This window comes from Podarcis pityusensis (assembly GCF_964106645.2).
Source record: "Podarcis pityusensis genome assembly, chromosome: 1".
NCBI lineage: Eukaryota > Metazoa > Chordata > Lepidosauria > Squamata > Lacertidae > Podarcis > Podarcis pityusensis.
Genome location: NC_138028.1, coordinates 5970498 through 5986437, shown reverse-complemented (window position 1 = coordinate 5986437; position 15940 = coordinate 5970498). Strand labels below are relative to the sequence as shown.

Sequence of the window (15940 nt, the reverse complement as noted above, 5' to 3'; positions counted from 1 at the left end):
GACATCAGTCCCTTGTCATGGCCAGATCACTTCCTGTTGAGATTTAGGCCGTCAACAACTCCTCCCCTCCGCAGAGGCAGGGGGCCTATTAGGAAGATCCGCCCTCAGAGGCTGGTGGATCCAGTGGGATTCCAAACGGCTCGGGGGGGGGGGTGTTCCGGCTGATATGACTGGAGCCCTTGTTGAAGCCCTGGCTGACCTCTGGAACACCCAAACAGCTCAGGCTATTAACACAATCGCCCCTGAGTGTCCTCTCCCACTTCAAGGAGCCCATTTGGCCCCATGGTATACTCCAGAGCTTAGGGCGAGGAAACGAGCTGGAAGACGGCTTGAACGCAAGTGGTGGAGAGATCCGAATGAATGCAACCAAACACTGGTAAGGGCTCATTATCGAGCCTACCTAGTGGTAATGAAGGCAGCAAAGAAGGCATATATTGCTGCCTCCACTGCATCCTCATTATGTCATCCAGCAGAGCTTTTCCAGGTTGCACAGGGCCTTTTGTCCAGAGCAAAGTCTAGCCCTGTTGTGTTGGATGAGTTTTAGTTGGTAAGGCTCGAGGATGTACACAAGGTGCCTTCTCTGCAGTGGCTCCCCGTCTGTGGAATGCTCTGCCAAGCGAAGTTCGCCTGGCGCCTTCATTTTACACCTTTAGGCGCCATGCAAATATGTTCCTTTTTAACCAGGCCTTCGGTTGATTTGATTGACATCCTATGCCCTTTTAAAATGTGGGGTTGTTGAGGGGCGAGGTTATTGGGTTGTTGCTTTTGTTCTGTGAACCGCCCTAAGACCTCCAGGTATAGGCTGGTTTATAAATTCAATCAATCAATCAATCAATCAATCAATCAATATAAAAAAGTACTGGATCTGGGTATACCTCTTGACTGGAACATGAAAAGTGCAAAACAGAAGGAAGCTCCCAAGCAGTCTCTTGCTACAATGAAAGATCCCTTCCTCACCCATTAAAAAAAATTAAAAAAAATCAGCACCCAAACTGTATAGATAGGAAGAGATTTTCTGCACAGCACCCCCAAAATGCTAAAAACAAATACATAGAGCTGCACATAGGCACCTCGCTGGGGCAAATTGAGAGCAGTACCTTCAGGGAGAAGCCCCTCTGCGCAGTTTCAGACATCACAGCACCCTCGGTGTTCGGCGCAATCCTTTGAAGGGCATTTCTGAAAAGGAAAAGGAAGGGGAGGTTAGAGGGCAGCAAGCAATTAGCAGGCAGCAAACATTCCATCTTTATAAAAAGGACACATCATAAAAATTACCAGAGGACACAATCAACCAGATGTATTAAAAGCACTGCCGCCCAGAACATCACAGGCCTCTTCCCTCTGGAGGGTGTTGAGAATGACAACTCAAAGTGGAAAGAGAGGGCAATGAATTTCCAAAAGCTACGGTAGGCAAGAGCAGCCACAACCTCTCGTCTCCTGGATATTTATAGCTCCGCTCAACAAAGAAAGCTCAAGGACAGTCACAAAACACCACTGCAAAATATGCAATGTATGGCTGGGGCAACCCAGTCAGATGGACTCCTCCTCCTCCTCATCATCATCATCCTACTACTACTACTACTACTACTACACAGAGTGTATGGGCAAAATCACTGCAGACAACAGAAATGCCCCAAATGCCATTGTTTCGGCTAATTCAGTGTTATTCAAGCAACTCACATGATCGGTTCATCTAGAAACACCTCTTCAGGGTCTCAGGCAGAGGTCCCCTCCCCCTGGTCACCTGTGATCAGAGCCTTCTGACTGGAGATGCTTGAGATGGTACCCAGGACGGTCCATATGCAAAGCATGGCAATAGCCCTTCCCAGTCCTGCCAGCTTATCCCACGACCCTACAGGGGCAGCCCTAGAACAATAGCCTTCCCGTGATTCAGGGAAACGTGAGGTTTTCTTCCCCTTCCTCAAGTTTCAGAGGGGAGGGAGGCTCTTTGCCGTTTACACAGATTGTCTCCCCCAGACAAAAATCCAAGCAGCAAGTCAAGAACAAACCTTGAGTAAAAAGGTAATGGTAAAGGACACCTAGATGGTTAAGTCCAGGCAAAGGTGACTATGGGGTTGCGGCGCTCATCTCGCTTTCAGGCCAAGGGAGCCGGCGTTTGTCCACAGACAGCTTTCTGGGTCATGTGGCCAGCAGGACTAAACCGCTTCTGGTGCAATAGAACACCGTGATGGAAACCAGAACGCACAGAAATGCCGTTTACCTTCCTGCCGGAGAGGTACCTATTTATCTACTTGCTCTGGTGTGCTTTCAAACTACTAGGTTGACAGGAGCTGGGACAGAGCAATGGGAGCTCACCCTGAAACCTTGAGTACAGTGTGTGATTTGCCTGGAGGGAGTCCAGGTTCTGACATCACCAGCCCCTTTCAGAGGCTGCTCAGGGCACTTCCATTTTTCAAGGACCCTGGCCAGTGGTGGCCAGTAGAGCAAGTAGGAGGCCATAAAGGGTACCAGCCCAGGGCTTACACGGCCTCTCCCAATTTAGATGTTATGGAGAAATCCAGCCAGCAGGTATCAGTGCACCTAAAGCACCTTGCCCCCCAAATCCTTATGACCTCTCCCAATGATTTCATATACATGCTACCTTGTGAAGTTGGGATATCTCAGTTGGTCGAGTCTGAGATTCTTAATCTCTGGGGCGTCGGTTCAAACCCCATGTTGGGCAAAAGATTCCTGCATTGCAGTGGGTTGGACTGGGTGACCCTCACGGTCTTTTTTAACTCTACAGTTCTATGACTAAATAGCACTGGGGATAAAATAAAATAGCATAACTACCAGGGGGCCAAAAAGCACTTTCCCAATGCTACCCTCTGGACTCGGTCCCATAGTGAGGACTTGAGCCACAGTAGCAGCGTGCTCCCTATTCCCATTCCTGCCCCTCTACAAGCTCTCACCACCAAGTCCCTCCCATCAGGGTATTTCAGAACCTGGAATAAAAACATTCTTGGACAAGATCCTGTTATGCAAATTCAGAAGCTCCATAAGCAAAAAGGTTAACATTCATTGTTCATTTCATCATTTAAAGTCCTGACCTTCCCAACGGTCAGGAGTCAGTTCAACAATGAAACAAAGTCTGTGTTTATTTTAAATTTAAATAGTGACATGCATCGTAAGACATTCAACCAAAGGAAACTTAAAATACAATAGAGCCAAATAAAAACCCTCGTTAAAAAAATGTAAAAATGCAAAGCACTGGAAGAGAATGTATCAGCAGTACAGCTTTCCCTTGGGCTTTATCGCCAAAGGTCTTGAACCCAGACTGATGTTCCTCCTTAGTTTAGATAGATGACCTGTGGCAAATCACTGGCTCTCAACCAGACCTAAAGCACGCGGTTGTTGTGAGGCTGATGTGCCACTTTTGAGCTCCTCTGATGAAGGCAACAAAATGCGATAGATAGATAGATAGATAGATAGACAGATAGATAGATAGATAGATAGACAGACAGACAGACAGACAGACAGAGACAGACAGACAGATCTCCTACCACTTGATAGATAGAGAGACAGACTGACAGATATAGATCTCCTCCCACTTTTGCCATGCTGAGGACCAGAAACTTACGTATTTCTAAAAGTAATGACGAAAGTTGAGTCCTGCTGGATCAGGCCAATGGCCCATCTAGCATCCTGTTTTCACAGTGGACAACAGATGCCCCAATGGGAAACCCACAAGCACGACCCAAGAACAAGATCACTCTCCTCCTCACTTGGGATTACTCACAGCGACTGGCATTCTGGAGGCATTTACTGCCTGCAACAGTGTGGAGGAACACGGCCATTGTGACTCCTACTCAACAACTGCTTTATCCTCCATGAATTTGTCTTTTGAAGCCATCCAAAGTTGGTGGCCATCTCTTGAGGGAGAGAATTCCACAGTTTAGCCACGCACGGTGCGAAGAAGTCCTTTATTCTAACCGCCCTGCATCTTCTACATGAGCACAGCTCATCCCGATCCTGTTACGTCTACACATTTTGTGCGGAAGCCTTTATTCCGGATTCTGAACTTGCCTGGGCAGCTGAAGCGTCTGATGTGTGACGTTTGTACAGAACGATACCAAGAGAACAACGGACGGCGCGATCCGATCTAATACCTCAAGTGCCCTGGGTGCAGCAAAGCATGCGATGCACCTTTCCATTCACTCCCCACAACGGCAGGCTGTGAAGCTGCAGGCACGATACCATCAAACACACTCTGCTGAACAGAAGTAGGCCAGGAACACCAGGCCCTGCCAGGCAGAAGCAGCGGTACACCCACCCCTTGCTGCTCGGCTAAGTATAGACCTGCAGCTTATTAATAGACCTGCAGCTTATTAATAGACCAAGATGTAGGAGCCCGTAAGGAAGGCAACGCCACGCGACACTTCCTCGACCCAAACAAAAACCGTTTCGCATTCAAGAAGCTGGGGTCCTTGTTTGGAGTTTCACATTCTCAGGAATATGCTTCCCTCCCTCTTTTTTAAGCTCATCTAGGGAGGAACGACGAAATCCAGGGTTGGCAAAAGGGGACACCATCAAAAATAGGAAAGGGGGAAATGCCACCCTTACTGAATCAAGACTGCTTACTGCAGACCAACCACCCAAAGCTGCCCCTCTTTGAATCAGAAGTCTGTCCCTGCTGATTAGCTGTTTCTCTTCCTAAGTGTCGCAGAGGGGCCTCCTTCAAGGTAAATGCGCACACGATTCGACTGCAAGCCTTGTAAACTTAGGGCTACAAGAGAAAGAGGGAGGGAGAGAGAGAGAGAGCGAAAGAGAGACCCTCCAAGCAGTGTTAGAAACTCAGATATTTAAGCTAATCATCAAATAGCACCTTAAACCTAGGTTAGAGTCACCACAACTGAATGTCTAGGTGCCTTTTTTTACAATGAGATTTGTTATAATTGTTGTTATTACTAGTAATAGCATTATTAATTTCATTTCTAAAAAGCTTTTATACTGGCTACAACCTACTTTGCTCCTTTGAGATTAAATGAGAAAACAGGAGGTACAAGGCAGTTTTTATGGGGCCCGCAGACAGTCACTCTTTTCCAGAAGGAATTCAAACGCATACCAGAAATTTAGGTTTGCACCATTAAAATGGGTTAAATGGGTTCTGTCGCCGTAGCATAACTCTTTGGGGGGGAAAGGAAGACTTTTCGCAGTTAGGAAAGTTGTGAGGAAAGGTATTAAAAAGTGTGGGGTGACTGAATGGTTAACAGGAGGACTTGTAAGCAAAGCCCAAGCAAATCAGAATTTGTGGGGCATAGGAATTCGTTCATTTCCCCCCCCCCCCCAAAAAATATATAGTTTGACCCCCAACAAGGTCTGAGGAACAGTGGACCAGCCCCCTGCTGAAAAAGTTTGCTGACCCCTGATCTAACCCATGGGTCGGCAAACTAAGGCCCGGGGGCCGGATCCAGCCCAAATGCCTTTTGAATCTGGCTCGCGGACGGCCCGGGAATCGCCGCGTGGATCGGTGTAGCGATTCTGATCATTCGGGCTGCGCCATTTCCCCCCCAACACACACCGTGACGGCGCCTCCTCCCTCCCTCCTCCTGGCTTCTCCCCGCCCTGCCTAGAGGAGGAAGGAGGCTGGGCTTTGTGGAGCTGTAGTTGGCTGAGCGCCATTTTAAGCAGCCCCTCTCCGGAGCCAGCCCTTTCGCGCCGCTCATCGTCCTTCTGCCACCAGCCACTGCCACTCGCAAGGCACAGGTAAGCAGCTACCAGGGCTCGTCCGTTGCTGTGGAGAAGGGATGGGGGAGTTGGGGGGGGGAGTTTCAAAATATAGTCCGGCCCCCCACAAGGTATGAGGGACAGTGGACTGGCCTCTTGCAGAAAAAGTTTGCTGACCCCTGATCTAACCCCTGCCTAAGCTTTGTGTAATATAATATAATAATAATAATTTATTATTTATACCCTGCCCATCTGGCTGAGTTTCCCCAGCCACTCTGGGCGGCTCCCAACAGAATATTAAAAACACGCTAAAACATCAAACATTAAAAACTTCCCTAAACAGGGCTGCCTTCAGATGTCTTTTAAAAATAGGATAGCCGCTTATTTCCTTGACATCTGATGGGACGGTGTTCCACAGGGCGGGCGCCACCACTGAGAAGGCCCTCTGTCTGGTTCCCTATAACCTCACTTCTCGCAATGAGGGAACCACCAGAAAGCCTTCGGCACTGGATCTCAGTGTCCAGGCTGAACGATGGGGGTGGAGATGCTCCTTCAGGTATACTGGGCCGAGGCTGTTTAGGGCTTGTAAGCAAATCAGGGCAAGGGCTCCAGAAACAGGGCATCTGAAGATGCCTTTAGAAAGAGAAGAGCTGTTTCTAGCCCCTTGCCAGCTACTGAACAAGCTCTGAGCTGTTTTACAGGCTCACTTCCCGCAACTACTGGCCTTCTATTTCAGCTTCAGTTACTCTGACAAAATTGCTCTCATTTTGCACCAGTTTCTCCCTTCCCACACTTTATCCTGGAAATAGAAATCCTCTATGAAGTTGAGAGCTAACAAGATGAGGTTATTCACGTTCTACAGCAGCAGAAGCAGCCGGTTCCAAATTACTAGACCTGCCTGCATTATACCACTAATGTCATCCCCCCCACCCACCTCCCACTTCCAAAGAGCCTCAGAACTACTTGCTAGATCTCCCAGAGGAAACTAATTTGGATTTTTACACTCCACCAGCAGCAGGAAAGTGCTAACTCCACAGCAAGAGAGCAGATGGCAGCAAACCAGAAGTGAAACGTAACTGTGGCCAGCTAAAAAACCAGCATGCTGCTTTGTTGCTCTTTATTCAGATCACGGCTGGTTTGCTTCCAAAATTCATTAAGTGTGCATGTAGGGGGTTGAGAGGGAGAACACCCTTTTTTTGCACATTGCCTGCTGAAGATTTTGAGTCCACTGCACTGAAAAAGCCCACGCCGCTCTCAGCGCTATTAATTGCCAGGTTTCTGGGGTTAGTGCTTTCTGCCATGGGAAAGCCGCGCTGTACAGAGCTCACATATTTTCTCTTGGGCGTACGGCTTTTCATCATCTAACGGCAGTTTTGTTTTTGGTATGAAGGGCACAGGGGCTTGGTGGGCCTCTGCAGAGCCGTTTACGCCTGTAGGAAAAATCGTTTCGGATCCTTTTAGTTGAAAAGCACATATACCGTATTTTTTGCTCTATAAGACTCACTTTTTCCCTCCTAAAAAGTAAGGGGAAATGTGTGTGCGTCTTATGGAGCGAATGCAGGCTGCACAGATATCACAGAAGCCAGAACAGCAAGAGGGATTGCTGCTTTCACTGCGCAGCGATCCCTCTTGCTGTTCTGGCTTCTGAGATTCAGATTATTTTTTTTCTTGTTTTCCTCCTCCAAAAACTAGGTGCGTCTTGTGGTCTGGTGCGTCTTATAGAGCGAAAAATACGGTAATTCTTAATAAGGGCACTTCTGGTCCAGCACTCTGCTCTCACAAAGCCCCACATGGAGCCCATGGGGAGCCTGTAAGTGGGACCTGAATGTAACAGCTCACCTCCACCCCAGGAAGAACCAGCTACGCAGCCCATGGCCAGCATACTGATTTATTTGTTTGTTTTGCACAGTGCCCTTCATCCGTAGATCCCAGGGAAGTTCATTTCTGCAACGGGAACGAGTGGGCTGTGCTTCCATCGGGCTGCGCATGCATGCAATACTTGGGTGCCAGCACAGGGAAGCGAGTGGCATCTCAGAACACTATCAGCTGACACTGGCATTTGTGCTTTTAAGATCTGCTGGGCAGCTTTTTCCATTTGGTTCCACTCACAGCTGTACTGCTTTTGATTCAAGACTACAGTGGTACCTCGAGTTACATACGCTTCAGGTTACAGACTCCGCTAACCCAGAAATAGTGCCTCAGGTTAAGAACTTTGCTTCAGGATGAGAACAGAAATCGGGCTCCAGCAGCGCGGCGGCAGCAGCAGGAGGCCCCATTAGCTAAAGTGGTGCTTCAGTGTAAGAACAGTTTCAGGTTAAGAATGGACCTCCAGGACGAATTAAGTACTTAACCCGAGGTACCACTGTATTTACCGTATTTTCGCTCTATAAGATGTACCCGACCATAAGACGCAGCTAGTTTTTACAGAAGGAAAACAAGAAAAAAAATATTCTGAATCTTTTATTTCTGTACAGCCTCTTTTCAAAAGCTTGATTTTGCAAGTGAACAGTAGAAGCATTTTAACAGGCATTAGTGCTTGGATTTCATTCTCTCACAGAAAGCCCCAGAAAAAAAAATGGGATCATCTGGCCATGTGGAGAGACAGAGGCACATGGTTTGGGCAGTGATGGAATCCAAGACTGACTGAAGAGGGAAAACAAGAATCATGTTCTCCTATCTGTTTATTAAGTTGCTCAGGGGGCTAAACAAGGGCTATCACACAACAACCTCACAACAACCCGGTGAGGTTAAGGTGGTCCTCTCTGCGCAGCGCCTCTCCAGCGAAGTGGGAGGAGAAACGGAGCCCCTTCTGTGTCTGCTCCCGCTTCGCTGAAGGGGGGCTACGCAGAGAGGGAGAGCTGCGCAGCGCCATTCGCTCCATAAGACGCACACACATTTCCCCTTACTTTTTGGGAGGAAAAAAGTGTGTCTTATGGAGCGAAAAATACGGTAAATGGTTTATTGCTTAATGCTGTTTTTATATTGTGGTGTTAGGATCACTCAGGATTCCATGTGACATGCTTGGTGGGGTACACACATACGTATAGAGAGAAAGATGTATATATATACTGGAACAGTCATACTCAGTGGAAGACCACCTGCTTTGCATGAAAAATGTCCCCAGCTCAATCCTTAGCTGGCCTGGAAAAAGACTCCTTCCTGAAACACTGCAGAGCTGCTGCCAGTCAATGTGGACAATACTGAGCCAGAGGGACTGCTCACCATAGGGTGAAACATTCCTGGATTGTACCACTTCAGACTGCAGGTGAGGGGGGAGATCAAATAACTAACTACAGTCAAACCTCTGTTGTCGAACGTAATCCGTTCCGGAAGACCGTTCGACTTCCGAAACGTTCGACAACCGAAAATTGAAAGCGGAAGCCTCAGTACAATAGGGGAACTCAAAATGGAAGCCGTGTAGCATGTTCGGCTGCCGAAATTTGTTCGAAAACTGGAGCAGTTACTTCTGGTTTTTCAGCGTTCAGGAGTCGAAACGTTCCAAAACAGAGCCGTTCGAGAACTGAGGTTTGATTGTATTCCACTTGGTTCAAAAAGCAGATGTTGTGAAAGTTTTATTTTATTTTACTTTATTTGCCGCAGGTCTCAGTTCGGTTCACAGAATAAAATCAAAATACAAAACCACAAAATACATAATCAAAATAAAAACTACAACAACCCAATAACCCCACCCCACCCTAAAAAAACACATTTTAAAAGGGCACAGGATGTCAATCAAATCAACCAAAGACCTGGTTAAAAAGGAACTTATTGCCTGGCGCCTAAAGGTGTATAATGAAGGCTCTTCTCCCCAATAACACTTGTCTTCCATGTGTTTAAAAATTCCTCCCACCCCCACAGGGGCAACATTCAAGCATGCAAAAGCAGTCTGAAGCAACAGATCCCAGGAACCGTTTGGTCCTTGCCTGGAGAGTCTCACAGTCTGTTAGGAATTGGAACGAGACCCAAAGGGGCATTACTGGCAAGACCACGGGAAAAGCCACCCTGTTAAGCGGGTGAGAGAGTTCCTTTGTTGTTTCGCTGAAAAGCAAAAAGTGCTGGCTCAAAAATAAAAAATTTAAAAAACCCAGCCGAAAAAAATTCCACCCGCTGCCCAGTGACCTGCATTCCCAGCCGGAATAAAAGAGGGAGAGACCGGCAAATTTGGCTCCCAGCCTCTCAGAGGCTCAAATTACTGTGCAAACAGTGATTAAAACAGCCAGCTGAGCGCAACAGATATTTTCTCCCTTATGTGGGCTGCAAAACATAACATGTCCCATGCCTCAAATTTTTTTAAAAAAATAAACAAAGACAGGCGGAACAAGATAGCATCCATGTTGGTCTTAAAACAGCTATGAATCTCATTGTACCACTACCAAAACCACTGATCAGGCGAAACACTCATCTAGTCCATCATTCTATCCTCAATGCAGTCACCGTGATGGGAAGCCCACAAGCAGGAGCTGAGACCAATGGTATTCTCCCCACCTGCCAATTCCCAGCAGCTGGCGCCCACCAAATCCACTTCCTTATTAGAGAATTAAGCATCTATGGGGATGAATGCCACAGAACAGCTTCCCTCTGAACAAGGAAGTTTTAAGTCATAAGGAAAACACAACTTGTTAATGATCTACCTGCTGTAATCCGAGTTTCCTTGTTTGCCTCCACTAATTCCACATCACAGACGTTATTCAAACGCCCACTAACACAATGAAAATAAGACTGGGCAAATAAAGCAGGAAAAGTTGTGATTCTGTGTAAAATTTGAAAATTACCTCCCTACCCACCAGCAGCCGCCAAAGGGAAAAGGGATTTGTCAACGGGTCTACCACTGCATTAAGCGTCATGCTTTTGTAGGAAGTGGATTATGAAATGGAGAGCATCTAAGAAGCACGGGAGGCCTATTTATTCTAACCCCGGGGTGGGATAACAAATCCAGCAAGTTTAATAGGCCAAGTTCACTGGGAGCTGTGTGCAAGTTATTACAGCACCAGTGGGTGTGGTGGAATGATTTTTTAAAAAGTGAAACCTTCCTTTGAAGTCTGCTTAGACGTGCAGAATGCAATTAAATATTGCTCTGCAGCAGGCACAGAATGACAGATAATCTCATGCCGTTTATTATAAAATTGGCCTCGTTGCCTCTCTCGAAACACGGTCAGCAGCTTGCAGGTCTGCATTACGGCTTCCCGCACTACCGGCTCCGCAAGGGAAGGACAGCTGGACGTGCAAGGGAGGAAAATTCCCGGCGTACGAAAATCCTTGGGATGCTGGCGTTCAGCATCTTATTAAAACCACAGTGCTGCAATAAATATGTCAAGCAAAGAAAGGACATCTTGGAAGCCTGGGAAGTCCTAATCAAGACTCTAACAGTTTCCCCGGTTAAAAGCCCATCTAACCTCAGCAGATACTTGGCTCGGAAGCTGCTGCTTTGGAGCAGAGGCCTATTTGGGCTTGGCGTCCTTTTCTGTGTTTTGCTTTACATAAAACACAAGAGCCAGAGAGCAAGATTCCATCTCTACTACTCCTCGTACTCCAGATTTCATTCCCCAACCCAAAATCCTCTTCTCCCACAGAGATCCACAGGGCTACTGTGCAGTGTTTCCTATCCCAAGCTCTCTAGGCAGCTTGGATCTCAGGAAGGCTGCTCCCAGTGGCCAATTACCGTATTTTTTGCTCTATAAGACTCACTTTTTCCCTCCTAAAAAGTAAGGGGAAATGTGTGTGCATCTTATGGAGCGAATGCAGGCTGCACAGCTATCCCAGAAGCCAGAAGAGCAAGAGGGATTGCTGCTTTCACCACGTGGCGATCCCTCTTGTTGTTCTGGCTTCTGAAATTCAGAATATTTTTTTCTTGTTTTCCTCCTCCAAAAACTAGGTGCATCTTATGGTCTAGTGCATCTTATAGAGCGAAAAATACGGTAAATAAAAAATAGCCTCTAACACCCAAGTTTAATAATAATCAGCCAGAGAGAGCGGGCTTCAGTGTTTTACCTAGAGTAGTGGAGGGATGTAGACCCTCCAGACGCAGTTGCACTGCAACTCCCATCTTGCTTCACCATTGGTCATGCTGGCTGGGGCAGATGGGATTCAGAGTCAAGCAAACAGCTGGAGGGACGCAGGATCCCCACCCCTGGGCTTAAAAAACAGAAGCAGCAAGGAACCAATAAGATGTCGAGCACCAGAAAGGTTAGAGGTTTGCTCTGCAAAAGAAACTAACCCCTGTTGTTTTCAGACTGGGTTTTTGGTGGCATTTGTGAACAACCAACCTGGCAGAAAGTGTAAAATCAGATCAAAGTTCAGGCAAGCAAAAACACTGCCTGCTGTCAGGTAAGTAAATAAAATTGGCACAGGTCGACTTTATCCAACATCAACTTTTGTCTACAAGGACCAAGCCATTACTGTCTCCATGTTTTAACTGGGACTTTAAGTTAAGCAATACATTCGATTTTTTTTTTTTAAAGAAAGAAATTCCTTGGACATGCCTGAAGAAGTTATTAGAGAGTCGAGAGCTGCCATTGCCAGCATGTTCAGTATTATTTGATGTAATAAAAAGTCATGCTTCACCACTTTCTCCTTATTGAAAAGGTGAGAAAAGACACCAGAAACAAAAAAAAATCAGAGTATTAAATGTATGTAAAGGTAATAGTGTACACGTTCCAGAAAGGAACCAATTTAGTTTATGCAAGATGCTAATAAGGACCAATAGGTATGTTGGGGTGTGCGTGTGTGTGTGTGTGTGTGTGTGTGTGAGAGAGAGAGAGAGAGAGAGAGAGAGAGAGAGAACGAACACCTACTTAAAAGGCAATGCTATACATATTAGTACAGTGGTACCTCGGGTTACAGACGCTTCAGGTTACAGACGCTTCAGGTTACAGACTCCGCCAACCCAGAAATAGTGCTTCAGGTTAAGAACTTTGCTTCAGATTGAGAACAGAAATCGTGCTCCGGCAGTGCGGCAGCAGCAGGAGGCCCCATTAGCCAAAGCGGTGCTTCAGGTTAAGAACAGTTTCAGGTTAAGTACGGACCTCCGGAACGAATTAAGTACTTAACCCGAGGTACCACTGCATTAGTGAAGAAGGGGGAATAGCAGCACCTGATCTGTGTGCAGAAGGTTCCAATTCAATCCCCAGCGTCTGCAGGTAGGGTTAAAAACATTCCCTATCTGAAACCCTGGCAGCTAGTCAGCGTAGACCAGGGGCGCCCAAACTTTTTTCAAACATGTTGTTGAGCTTTTTTTACAATTTTACCCCAAAATTGTTGAGCTTTTCTTAGGATTGAATTACCTCAGGACATATACTGCCACAGGGGCCAGATTAAATTGACCAGTGGGCCCCCAAAACGGACTTTGGGCATGCCTGGTGTAGACAGTCCTGAGCTAGATGGAACAAGGGTCCGGCTAGGTATAAGGCAACTTCCTATGTTCTTATGAAAATTATGGGAAAGCCTTGCTTTAAGGCCACAATCACATGTTTTAAGTTAATTTGCCTGCTAAAGACCAAGAGCAATAAAGCTTCTAGTGAAAAATCTATGTACTGATCTGTGTGTGTGTGTGTGTGTGTGTGTGTATAACAACACCGGCAGTGGCACAACAAAAGAATTCCAGTGAACTTAATAATTAATAGTTCTCAAGAACACCTAGTACCAAATGACAAGCCAAGCTAAAAATAGTTCAGAAATGCTGGGAACACTGAAACAGCAGCAACAAGACAAATCGGAGAAGCCCTCCGTCAGAGAGATTTAATGCTGCTGGAAAGGTTACACAAATTCCCCAGGTTGTTAAATGTTAAGAAGCACAGACGAAAGAACAACATCCCTCTACAAACGATAGCAACAATGAAGGGGGTATTGAATATCCTCTGCAAATGTTTCAACCAGGTTCATTTAAGAGGTAACAGAAAATGCTGCCATCGAATGTGGATTCTGCAGGCATTTAAAGGTGAAATAAAAGCATTAATTCAGATTACTTTGGAGTCATCAGAAAAACATGAGAGAACCTGGCAGGATGAGACAAAAGGTCTGCCTAGTCCAGCATCCTGCTTCTTGCAGTGGCCATTGAGACACCTCTTGGAAGCCCACCAGGAAGGCCACAGCCCATTTCTGTTCCTCAGTGAGCACACTGACCATAGAATACGGCCATCATGACTAAGAGGAACTGATAAGGTGAACTTCTAGGAATTTTGGAGGGTAGGTCTATCATCCTCCATATGAATGGGGAAGCTGAAACAGCCACCCCACTTATCATTGTCATCGGCACACACACACACACCCCAAGTCTCAGGACACATGGAAACTTACATTTGAGTACAATAGTTATGAACATCTTGGCATTCACTTTCACATGAAGAAGAAGAAGAAGAAGTTTGGATTTGATATCCCGCTTTATCACTACCCGAAGGAGTCTCAAAGCGGCTAACATTCTCCTTTCCCTTCCTCCCCCACAACAAACACTCTGTCAGGTGAGTGGGGCTGAGTGTCAGCATCGCCCTTGAGCCAGTGCCACCGACTGGACTCATCCACTTCAGCCCCGACCGGGCCAGGCGAGCTGGGGTAGCACTTCCAGAGACCACCTTCTGCACAGGAACAGGTCTAAGTGCTGTGGACTCACAACTCAGAGCTGTGAGCACCAGACTCACTCCGAAGACAGTCGTTGCACAGCAGAGTACAGCAGAGCATAAACCACTCGGAGAACAGCTCTGTAGAATAACTACTTTTATTCTATCTACAGCTATCATACAAACTATATACAGAGGTAAATGGAGAAGCTGAACTGCACTGAGTGTCTGCAGCTGCTCTTAGCAGCAACCTTATCAACACAGAGATAACACTCTCTCTAACACACAGTCTCTCTCTCTCTTTGATGTGAGGCTGGAGCGGAATAAGTAGAGAGCAGAAACCGCCCCCTCCTCTCTGGAGAATCAGCAGAGAACATCAGCAGATTCTTGGATATGGGAGGGGTGAAATCTCCTCACTGAGAGACATCAAAGAAGTGTAACTGGCCCAAGGTCACCCAGCAGCTGCAGGGGGAGGAGCGGAGACGCGAACCCAGTTCCCCAGATTACGAGTCTACCGCTCTGAACCACTACACCACACTGGCTCTCATGAGACTGAACAGCCTACCCATAGATCGTTCTAAAGCTGAATCTGGTCAAAGAAAATGGAAAACAGTAGCTCTTCCATCCCTGACCATGTAAGCCAGTCCTTCAGCAATCTGGAGTCCTCCCCAGCACTGGCTGGACCTGTCAAAAACACAGAGAAGGGACCAGATTGCTGAATATGGAAATATCAAGGTTATCATCTCCAAAATACGGAGTTTCCAGACCTATAAACAGGAGCTGAAGGGAGCATACATGGTTCTCCCTCTCCCCATTTTATGCTCACAGAGCAACCTTGTGAGGTGGGTTTGGCTGAGAGACTCACCCAGTGAGCTTCATTCCTGGGCAGGGATTTGAACCTTGCTCTCCCAGGTCCTAGTCTAACACTCCAACCACTACACCACAGTGCTCTTTCTGTGTTTGAGCCAGAACGGTCCAAAACGAGGTGTGCCTGACTATCAAAAGAATTCCAGGGCGTTAATTTCAGTACGACAGAGAAAACCCTTCATACCTTACCATGTATGAATAAGCCCTTATTATCTCCAAAATCATAATAAAGAGATCACCACAAACCACAAGAGTGACGACAATCCCCACTCTTGATAGCATCAGTTGTTCTGAAGCTGTCAAGCTTATTTGTGCCTCACGTCAAAGCTAATGAGCAAGTACCAGTTTATTTTTCTTGGCCTCCACACGTCTCTGAAAGAAAGAGGTAAACTGGAAAGGTAGGACTTGCCACCATCAAGAACTTTAAAAAAGCAAATAAATATCTGTATTTGATTAACCTTATCCTTATTTTCTCCTCTGAGACTTGAAAGTGTGGCTAAACCCAACGCAGCTTCAAACATGAGAGATCTGAACTTGCGGAATTTCAATTGCCTCTTTTCAGAAGCCAAAGGCCGCCCTTCTGTCCTCCTCTATCTGCCCCTGGGACTCTCCCAAGCCACACCCCCTTTCCCTAGACCACACCCCTACCTGGCACTGCTTTGCACCCTCTTTCGAGTTGAACTCCAATAATACTCCTTGCTTGGGGGAAGGGTACAGGCACGTGCAAGTGTGTGCAGAGAGTAGCCTGCAAAACAAAGGTAAAATCTACATACATTGCTCCACCCACTTTGGGTTCTGGCACCACCCATCGCCAGAAACGAAGGTTCTGAGAAGCAATAGGCAAAAACTGATGGGATGGA

At 46.7% G+C, this 15940-nt stretch overlaps 1 protein-coding gene across 1 annotated transcript in view; it reads right to left on the bottom strand.

Annotated features, from left to right (window-relative positions):
- The window catches only part of FBXO34 (F-box protein 34), a 60535-nt gene that overhangs the window by 28166 nt on the left and 16429 nt on the right, over window positions 1-15940 (bottom strand). The window contains exon 2 of the mRNA XM_080973484.1: window positions 1098-1176. The gene's annotated coding sequence lies outside the window, so the exon portion shown is untranslated. The remainder of the gene's footprint in view (window positions 1-1097; window positions 1177-15940) is intronic.